The sequence below is a fragment of the Ruditapes philippinarum genome, unplaced genomic scaffold (assembly GCF_026571515.1).
Source record: "Ruditapes philippinarum isolate M1 unplaced genomic scaffold, ASM2657151v2 ctg25931_1_1_1_1, whole genome shotgun sequence".
Lineage (NCBI taxonomy): Eukaryota > Metazoa > Mollusca > Bivalvia > Venerida > Veneridae > Ruditapes > Ruditapes philippinarum.
In genome coordinates this window covers 462-10343 of record NW_026863990.1, presented here as the reverse complement: position 1 = coordinate 10343, position 9882 = coordinate 462, and the positions used below count along the sequence as shown (strand labels likewise).

The window sequence follows — 9882 nt, the reverse complement described above, 5'->3', positions numbered from 1 at the left end:
AAAATCTGGTCTAAAAGGTATATAAGCCAGTAAAAAAAATATATATCATCAATATTCACTCATCATGGCCTCTATGCTTTTGATTACCTTACAACTGGTAAAATCTTTATTAAACAAAAATAGTAAGTAATACCTAACTTTCAACTAAGATAGACCAGAAAAGAACAATAATAATTTAAGTAAACATGAGTTACTTCACCTTAAAATAGAGAAAACCTGAAACCCAAAAGAACACCCCAAACATCAAAATTAAGAAATGTTGCAGGCTCAGTTTTTATTAAGCCATGCAAATTCATGGTAAAGTATTCATAAGAAAAATAGATGGGCCATGTGACAGCAGTTTTTGCAGAAAAATCGGATAGCTTTCAACATCCGGATATTGGTACAGCCTTTAAAAAAACCCATTCTGTGCAAGAGATAAACGTATATAATAAAATTAATAGGATTAATCGTTTATAACAGTCCATTTACCTATCCTTATACTAATTGGGCAGGTGAACTTTCTTCTTGTAGGAAAATTTTGAAAATATATAAATGAATGAACGACAATGTAGACCACAACGATATTCGAAATCCGGGTTTTAGTATTCAAACAAATACTTGCGAATTTCTCAAGTGTGTCGAAAGGATGTGCGGAATTGTGTAAATATATCACGCTGATAAAAATACTGTTTAGATTCTACAAATGTATATGATTTGAAAGGAAAATGTTTCTATGTAACTTTTCACGGAAATGGGCTGTACAATGATTGCGTAAAAAGCCAATAAAATGTCGGCTGTAGAAATCGAAAGGAATTTTGTCACGTGACTTTTGCCCATGCTACCGAAAACTACCCATCACAATATCACGGCGTTGAGACGCCGTGAAATAACGGTTAGCGGGTTTTCGAGTTGTGTAAAATTGCTGTCGGCTAAGTATGTAATCTGTGTTTTGAAAGGATGTACTAATTGTTGATTGTGCTATTTTAAGAATAAAGATACTTCAAACCATTGTCCAACCCTTATACTGCTAAATAATCGTTGTGTGCTTTAATTGTCATCTGATTTACGGTAAACTTCTATCAATTTTATTAAATAAAAGATACTACCGGGTATATTTTTCACACGTCACTTCACGCTGATCAAAGATGTATACCTTTCTATTGTTGTGCATTATATTTTTTTGCAAGCAAACAATATAATTGATTGTAATTTCTATACAGTTTTACGGTGACGGCAATAAACAAATGCAAATATAGTAGATAGGGTAATGTGACTAAAACTTTGATAAGACGGGTCGCATAATTTAAATCACGTTTTGTCCAAAGAATGTGCCGCAGAAATAAAGTCCGCAGAAATAAAAACATGCCAAAATTTGGAAAAACCGCAGAATTTGGAGCCCGCAGAAAAAAGACTTATACGGTAATTGAAATAGTCTTATGTCATAATTGGTCACATCTGCATATGGACGGACGGACGGACATTCCAATATTGGCCTTAATTGAGAAGTGATAACTCTGATTAATTACAAATATTAACGAGGACCTGTAATAATTATACATGTATATGTATGTTATGATGATGGGTGTTGAGCCCAAGTCAGAAATAAAGTATATGTTCTGTTCTGTTCAAAATAAAAATGTTTGTCGAAAAACAAAATTAATTATAATGAAAAAGATTTATAATAATGAAACACTTTTTTTTCAATTTCAGTGTATTTGAGATCATCTACAGTATACGTAGATGTAATCAACAACAACAGTATTGTTCTTTATCAGTATTATAGATTTGAAATATATATAGTTTTATATACATAATGTATATACATTGGAATTCAGTATTAAATAAATTTACCGCAAATTATGTTGACTTGTTCATGTAGAATATATTTTATAACCATATGTTTATAATAGATATTTCTTTTTATCATTCAAGCACTTTATTTAAAGTTAATTGGTTTATAATAGTAGGTCTGTAATACAATAAATGTTATATTGATAGTTTTAAGTATCTGTGATAACAACAAACAACAAAAGAAATATCGACATGATCCGGTATGATATATGCGCCGCGTCATGACAAAACCAACATAATGGGTTTGCAACTAGCATGGATCTAGACCAGCCTGCGCATCCGCGCAGTCTGATCAAGATCCATGCTATTCGGTATCAGTGTCTCTACTTGTTATATGGTTTGTAAGCTAAGAGCATGGATCCTGATCAAACAGCGGATGCGCAGGCTGGTCTGGATCCATGCTGGTCGCATACCCATTATGTTGGTTTTGTCATGACGCGGCTCATATTTCATAGAGCAGATAATAAATTATTCTAGAACAAAATATTATTATCATTATTCGTATCCAAATGTTCATACTAAATCACTTAGCACGTTATCAAACATATCTATTTAGCATTACTAGTATTTTATAAGGAAATCTGAAAGATACATTTCTCCTTTTTAACAATATTTGAAATATTTATTGAAAAAGTGTCAAATGCAGATCAATCCACTTTAAAGTAAAAATGACGTTTTCTGGAGTCAGTTTAAAAAAGCGACTGCACTTTTAATTATTACTAAATTAAAAACAAGAGCTGTAAAGAGGACAGCGTGCTCGACTTTTATCATTGTTTGATAGTAAAACAAGAGACTGGATAATGTAGAAGTTCAAAAAGTGTTATGTTACACTGTATGTATATATGGAGGCAGTCAATGAGTTTTTTGAGGACCAAAAAAGAGAGTTGTTTTTAAGGGTTACAAGTTGGAGCACATGTGGGCAAAGTGCATTGATGTAGAGGGCGATTATATTGAAAAGTAAAACCATTAGTTGGATTCTCTGATTACCGGAAGTACATCGAGCCAAAAACTTTGTGATCAATCCTCGTACACTGTACAATGCAAACATGCTTACACTTGCAATTGTAAATTTATCTTATACAGTGTAACAATACCACGTGACTATGACGTCATTTTCGGCATCATTTCCAAGACAAATATTGCTCGATTCGGAAAAGAAAATAGCCGTAAATATTTCATTTTTGTACCAATTCTTTTGGGATATGCACCAGTCTACGGGGGAAAATATAAGCTTTCAACAGAATATTGGATCTTCGTCAGTTTATAAGCTGTTTTATCAAACACTTTGCATAACCTTGTAAGTTGCTTGTATAAGAGCGGGCTTCAGTTGCAAGCTATGTCGTTTTCTGGCGTTATTTGGTCTACGGCAATATTATTGTAACAAACAAATCGGTTACAACACCTCTTATTTTGTATCAATTTACCTTAATTGCCTTTGTCATAATCACGAGGTGTTAAAAACATGTGTCGCCGACTGTCATTTATTTAGGACATGTCGAGTTCGACCGAAAAGGTGTGATTTTCACTATATATTTACCGAAGGGACCAGAGATCAGGTTCGAGAGTTCGAGCGATCGGTGTTCGAGCGATCCAAGGTAGAACAATATATATTATATAGGAATTTTGCCGGGACTGGGCGATGAGTTCGAGCATAGGGAGGTATTCGAGCGATCCGAGTTCGAACGAACGAAGTTTAACTAATTTTTAGCTCGACTATTCGATAAGAATAAGTAGAGCTATTGTAGTCACCCGAGCGTCGGCGTCCGCGTCGGCGTCGGCGTCGGCGTTACCACTTATGTTAAAGTTTTTTGTAATAGTTTAAATATTTTCAAAATCCATTGACATATGGCTTTGAAACTTTGCACACTTGTTCACCATCATTACCCCAACCTGTAAACAGGAAGAGGTAACTGTATCAAGCATTTTGACAGAATTATGCCCCTTTTTCGACTTAGAATTTCAGTTAAAGTTTTTGTAATAGTTCAAATATTTTCAAAGTCCATTGACATATGGCTTTGAAACTTTGCACACTTGTTCACCATCATTACCCCAACCTGTAAACAGGAGGAGGTAACTGTATCAAGCATTTTAACAGAATTATGCCCCTTTTTCGACTTAGAACTTACGTTAAAGTTTTTGTAATAGTTCAAATATTTTCAAAGTCCATTGACCTATGGCTTTGAAACTTTGCACACTTGTTCACCATCATTACCCCAACCTGTAAACAGGAGGAGGTAACTGTATCAATCATTTTGACAGAATTATGCCCCTTTTTTCGACTTAGAATTTATGTTAAAGTTTTTGTAATACCTCAAATATTTTCAAAGTCCATTGACATATGGCTTTTAAACTTTGCACACTTGTTCATCATCATTACCCCAACCTGCAAACAGGAGGAGATAACTGTATCAAGCATTTTTTTACAATCAAGCACTAAGAATATTCGAGCGTTGCTGTCCTACCGACAGCTCTTGTTTCAGTCTATTTTTGTAAAGAGTTACTGACACACTGGCACTCGTTAACTTGACGAATAGATTCTTCTGTCCTCAAAAGATAATCTTTTAAAAGGTATATATTTTTTTCTGGAAATGTTGTATTATAAATTTCTATAGAGTTTGATAAACGAAATCACAATTTTAAGTACATGATGCACATGTATCGGTATTAAAATCATGAATCTAATTGTCACTCGCATTAACATGACGTTGATATTTTATGTTATTGATCCAGCCAGATTCTGTTCTTTGTGTATATCATTACATATAACTTGGATCTTTGCCGTGTAAACCTGATAGTATTGTTACTTAGTTGCATTACTTATGATTCTCTATTTATCAAAAAGGCCCAAAATAGCCATGACTCGCCAATAAAGAACGAGAATGGACGCCATGTGGAGTAAACAAAGTAAAAAATAATACACAGATAAATGATTTTACAAACCAACTTCCATCGATCACAGTCAAATTTCTTGAAACACAAAACATTCAAAAAGACGGAAATAACAATGATTATCAATAATTATATAAATATTTACATTAACATCTGTATTAGCAACACCGGCAAGATCTATAACTGGGGTCCATATGACATAATGCGTCCATTGAATAATTTATAGCTAACATAAGCTAAGTAAAATTACGATTACATTTGAAGAGTATATTTAATTTTTATCCTTCAACTGTCAAATGACTTACTTCTTTATGTACATATCAGATAATTCACTTATTTGGCAAATGCATTATGTTTATCATGTTTTAGATTTTAATATGTAGTCCTTTTATTAAATCTTAAAATGCTACAAAAACCTGTTCAGGACATCTGCAGGTCATGTCGCGTGCAATAATCCATGCATTTACAGCCAATGACCACATAGATAAGAAATAGTCCCAAATAGCCCTATCGTTTTTATTTAGTTGAAAGAGACATTATTGTTAAGGAATTCTACTCTTTTTAAATGTTTTAAAACCATAAATATTCCATTCCCTTCCTCTCTTTACAATGTGTATTGGTGAGCTCTCTGATAAAGCAGAATTGACTGATATAATTAACTAAATTTGTCAGATATGCAGTTTATCAACAGAAATAAATGCAATAAAAAAATAAATAGTGTTTAGTGCTCTTAAGTGAACGAAGTTATATCCAGTTCACGACAAATGGTTACCGTTGGTATGAAACCAGGATGTAATCATATCTTTTATCAACGAGTGCCACTGTGTTAAAAATCTGAATCTATCATACTAAAACATTGCTACAGGTTCTTTACCAAGTATATATATATGGTTATACGTATAAATAACTCTTTTCAAAAGAATAACATTTGACTTTAAAATTGCCGCGTTGAGGTGTAACCCTTTTCACAGCATACAAATGGAAATGTTCCTGAGTGTGCACGTTCATTGGACAGGCTAGCTAAGTCAAACCGAGCCTGCAGCATTTTCTGTTTTCTCTCTATTTTGAATATTCAACATTTAGTATTGCTACACGACTTTAATAGATTTTTCATAATCATTACCGTGAAAGAACAATGATAAAAGAGCAAATCAATTTCTTTACAAACGCAGACAACAAATTTTACGACTTTTAAAATCACTTATAGCGCAGCGAGTAAAAATCATTTAATTATTCGTGTGTGTGTATGTAAAACGTATAGTAAATAAAATGTTTTTAATGGTTAACATAACTTTAGAAAGAGAGTGGTAGTCATGTTGCATTGCATTTGCAACGGATTCTAAAATCTGCTTTTAACTGTAGTCCTTTTTTTCGACTTGGAACTGGTGCCAGAATTTACAATTGAAGAAAAAGGCAAGACTTACCCCATAAATAATAAACATATAAGCATATTAAGATAGGATTTTGCTGTCTGTACCCCATGTTGATGTAAACCTGACTTTTTAATCATGGCGTAGACCAAATAACGCCAGAAAACGAAATAGCTTGCAACTGAAGCTTGCTCTACTACAAACAACTTACAAGGTTATGCAAAGTGTTTGATAAAACGGTTTATAAACTGACAAAGATCTAATATTCTGTGGAAAGCTTATATTTTTTCCCGTAGACTGGTGCATATCCCAAATAAATTGGTACAGAAATAAAATATTTACGGCTATTTTCTTTTCCGAATCGAGCAACATTAGTCTTGGAAATGATGCCAAAAATGACGTCATAGTCACGTGGTATTGCTACACTGTTATAATTTTCTCATTAAAATAGATACAATAATTTAGATTTATTAATTTGACCACCTGTCATTTTGATACATGGCAGGGCATGGTGACACTTTTAAAGCTTTATTCACACTCCTTTCATTGCAGTCATTGCTTGATAGATTCCGCGGGCAGTCCGACATTTTTGGATGTTGAAAATCGGGAAATTAGGTACCTACTTTTTACTCTTTTTTTTTCGAATGTTTTTTTTTTATTTTAGTTAAATGATCAATGTAAAAAATCCAAATATACATCTTTCAATCGAAAATTTCATTTTATATGGTTCGATACAATGCAATACCCGTTGAAGGCTTATATATTTTTTATTATTTGGGAATTTCAAACATGTGTTGAACGTTGAATTGATGGCAGGTTAGATAAATCTCATTTGAAGATAAAAACGCTCAACGTACATGATGTGTCGTAAAGGTATAGCAATGTAAATAAAGTAGTAGTTTGACTTTCATCCTAATTCACTTTGTATACCAATTGCCAGTAGAGAAATAAGAAAAATATTTTTTTTATTATGCCCCCATTTTAGTGGCGGGCATTTAGATTCACCCTTGCCCGTTTGTCCGCCCTTCCGCCCGTCCTTCCGTCCGTCCGTTCCCTTTTGTGTCGCCCGTAACTCAAAAAGTATTTGACCTAGAGTCATGAAACTTTACAGGAATGTTGATCAGCATGTGTAGTTGTGCACCTGGGTATATATTTTTGTCTGGATTAATTAAGTATTTTTAGAGTTATTGCCCTTGACTTAGTAAAATTTTGCAATTTTCAACTTGTGTCGCATGTAACTCAAAAAGTATTTGACCTAGAGTCATGAAATTTTTCAGGAATATTGATCAGCATGTGTAGGTGGGCACCTGGGTATATTTGTCTGGATATTTTTAGTTTTTTTAGAGTTATTGCCCTTGACTTAGTAAAATTTTGCAATTTTCAACTTGTGTCGCATGTAACTCAAAAGGTATTTGACCTAGAGTCATGAAACTTTACAGGAATGTTGATCAGCATGTGTAGTTGTGCACCTGGGTATATATTTTTGTCTGGATTTATTAATTATTTTTAGAGTTATTGCCCTTGACTTAGTAAAATTTTGCAATTTTCAACTTGTGTCGCATGTAACTCAAAAAGTATTTGACCTAGAGTCATGAAACTTTTCAGGAATGTTGATCAGCATGTGCAGTTGTACACCAGGTATTTTCGTCTGGTTTTAGAATCATTGCCCTAGACTTAGAAATTGTTTGCAATATTCATCTTTTGTCGCATGTAACTCAAAAAGAATTTGACACATTTATTAAACCTTACGGGAAGGTTGCTCAGAATATGTAGTTTTGCACCTGGGGTTTCGCTTGTGGATTTATCCAGTATATGTAGAATTATTTCCCTTGACTTAGTAAAATCCGTTTTATTATGTTGTTATTCGTTTCTTGAGTGATTGAGTTTGAATCAACCAACTTTACAGGAATAATGATCAACATCACTAAATTACAGGAAAATGATTCACATCACTGTGAAGCTATGTACCTGGGACTTTGCATGTGGATTTTTTTCAGTTTTGTTAGAGTTATTGCCCTTGACTTACAGTAGTATGAATTTGAAATTTTCAACTTGTTCATGCATAGCTCAAATAGTATTTCACTTGTAGGCCTGAAAATTTACAAGAATGTTGGTCAGCATGTGTATTTGTGCACCTTGGGTTTGCTTGTGTATTTATTCAGTATTTGTAAAGTTCTTGCCCTTTACTTAGTAAAAGATTTTTAGTTTTGAAGAACTGTTTGACCCAGAGTCATAAGATTGACAGAACAGTGGCGCAGTGGGGGCACCCGTGTCCTATGGACACATTTTTAGTTTATTTATTTTTTTTTGGGGGGGGGGTAGGGGGAGGGGTCTGTTGTTGTTTAATTATTATTATTATTATTATTATTATTATTATTATTATCATTATCATTATCATTATTATTATTATTATTATGAGGGAGTTGATGGGTATTTTTATGTTGTTTTTGGGCGGGAGCGTAGTTGTTGTTGTTGTTGTTGTATCTGTATGTGTTTTTCTTTATAATTTGTCACAACATACCAAATGGATTTTGGATGTCTATTTTTATATTATTTCAGCGTGATATTGAATTCAAATAAAAGTGTGGTTTTTTTCACATTTTTATATACTCGTATTTATTTGTTTTATTTTTTTTTATATAGTTTTATCCTTTCTCTCCCTTTTCTTTATTATCTGTTTAGTTTGCTTTGTAACTATTGTTGTTAAATCTTATGCTCCTGCACATTCAGTCTTAGTTTTGAAAATGAGAAAATCCTGAAAAAAATCTTTATTTTCAGCCAGTGACTAGCCATGCAGTTTTCAAAACTAGTGGGAATTAATGCTGTTTTATTATTATGGCTTGTTTATGTCGACTGTCAAAGGGAAATTACTTACAGGGTACCTGTTTATGTTGAGAATGCACGGGATGGGAGAATCCGAACATGTATGTAACATCTTTCATGAAAATAACGTGCACGTAACTAGTTTCATGTAAATCATATGTATGTTATTACTTTCTTTTAAATCACGTGTACATAGTTACTGTCGTGTAAATCACGTGTACACAGTTTCTATCGTGTAAATCACTTTTGAGTTACTACTTTTTTGGTAAACTGCGTTATGGAACTGTGTTTTGGTAGTACTTTATTTCATAGCAAAGTAAGGAATTTTTGCAGAAGAAAAAACATCGTGTGTGTCTCAATGACAAAATTAAACACATATGCATTTACCAACTTTTTAAATGCAAAACAAAAGGAATACTTCAGTTTATAAAAAGATGGATACAAAATGATCGTAGATTTTAATGTATTTTTAATCCCAGGAAATCTTCACTTTTCAGATGTTTATGGCATTTTATTTGCCGTCATTGCTGGTAATGCAATTTTAGGGAGACGTTCTACCGGGCAACCTTTCAACGTCGTGCATGGTGGTGGTGGGGATGACAATGGTGCTCCTGTACCGACACCATAGTGAGGTAAATCAGAGATTGGTTTGTTTAAGCAAATTTATATTAACAGCTTTACTTAACTGATTTTGATTTTTAAACTAGCTGTCAAACTTTCTCAAGACCAGCAAATCTAATAAATAGAGGACAATCATGTAATCATTCTACACAAAATAAGTATAAGTCTTCATAATGTAAGAATATTGCAGATCTGTTACATGTCATATAAATGGTTTTTAAATATTTACATAAATATATCATTCTTAAAGACGTCTAACTCTTGAAACAAAATCATTCCGCAGTGAAAAAGTAATCCTTTGCCCGATATTTTTGACGCCACGACATGATGACTCATTTTTCACGCC

The 9882-nt window shown here is 33.1% G+C and overlaps 1 long non-coding RNA gene across 1 annotated transcript; it reads left to right on the top strand.

The window, feature by feature from the left end:
- Positions 1-6637: 6637 nt before the first annotated feature.
- Positions 6638-9541, top strand: LOC132724023 (uncharacterized). The gene is made up of 3 exons (XR_009624835.1): positions 6638-6707; positions 8871-9016; positions 9413-9541. It is a non-coding gene; the product is annotated as an uncharacterized LOC132724023 (long non-coding RNA).
- Positions 9542-9882: the final 341 nt, after the last annotated feature.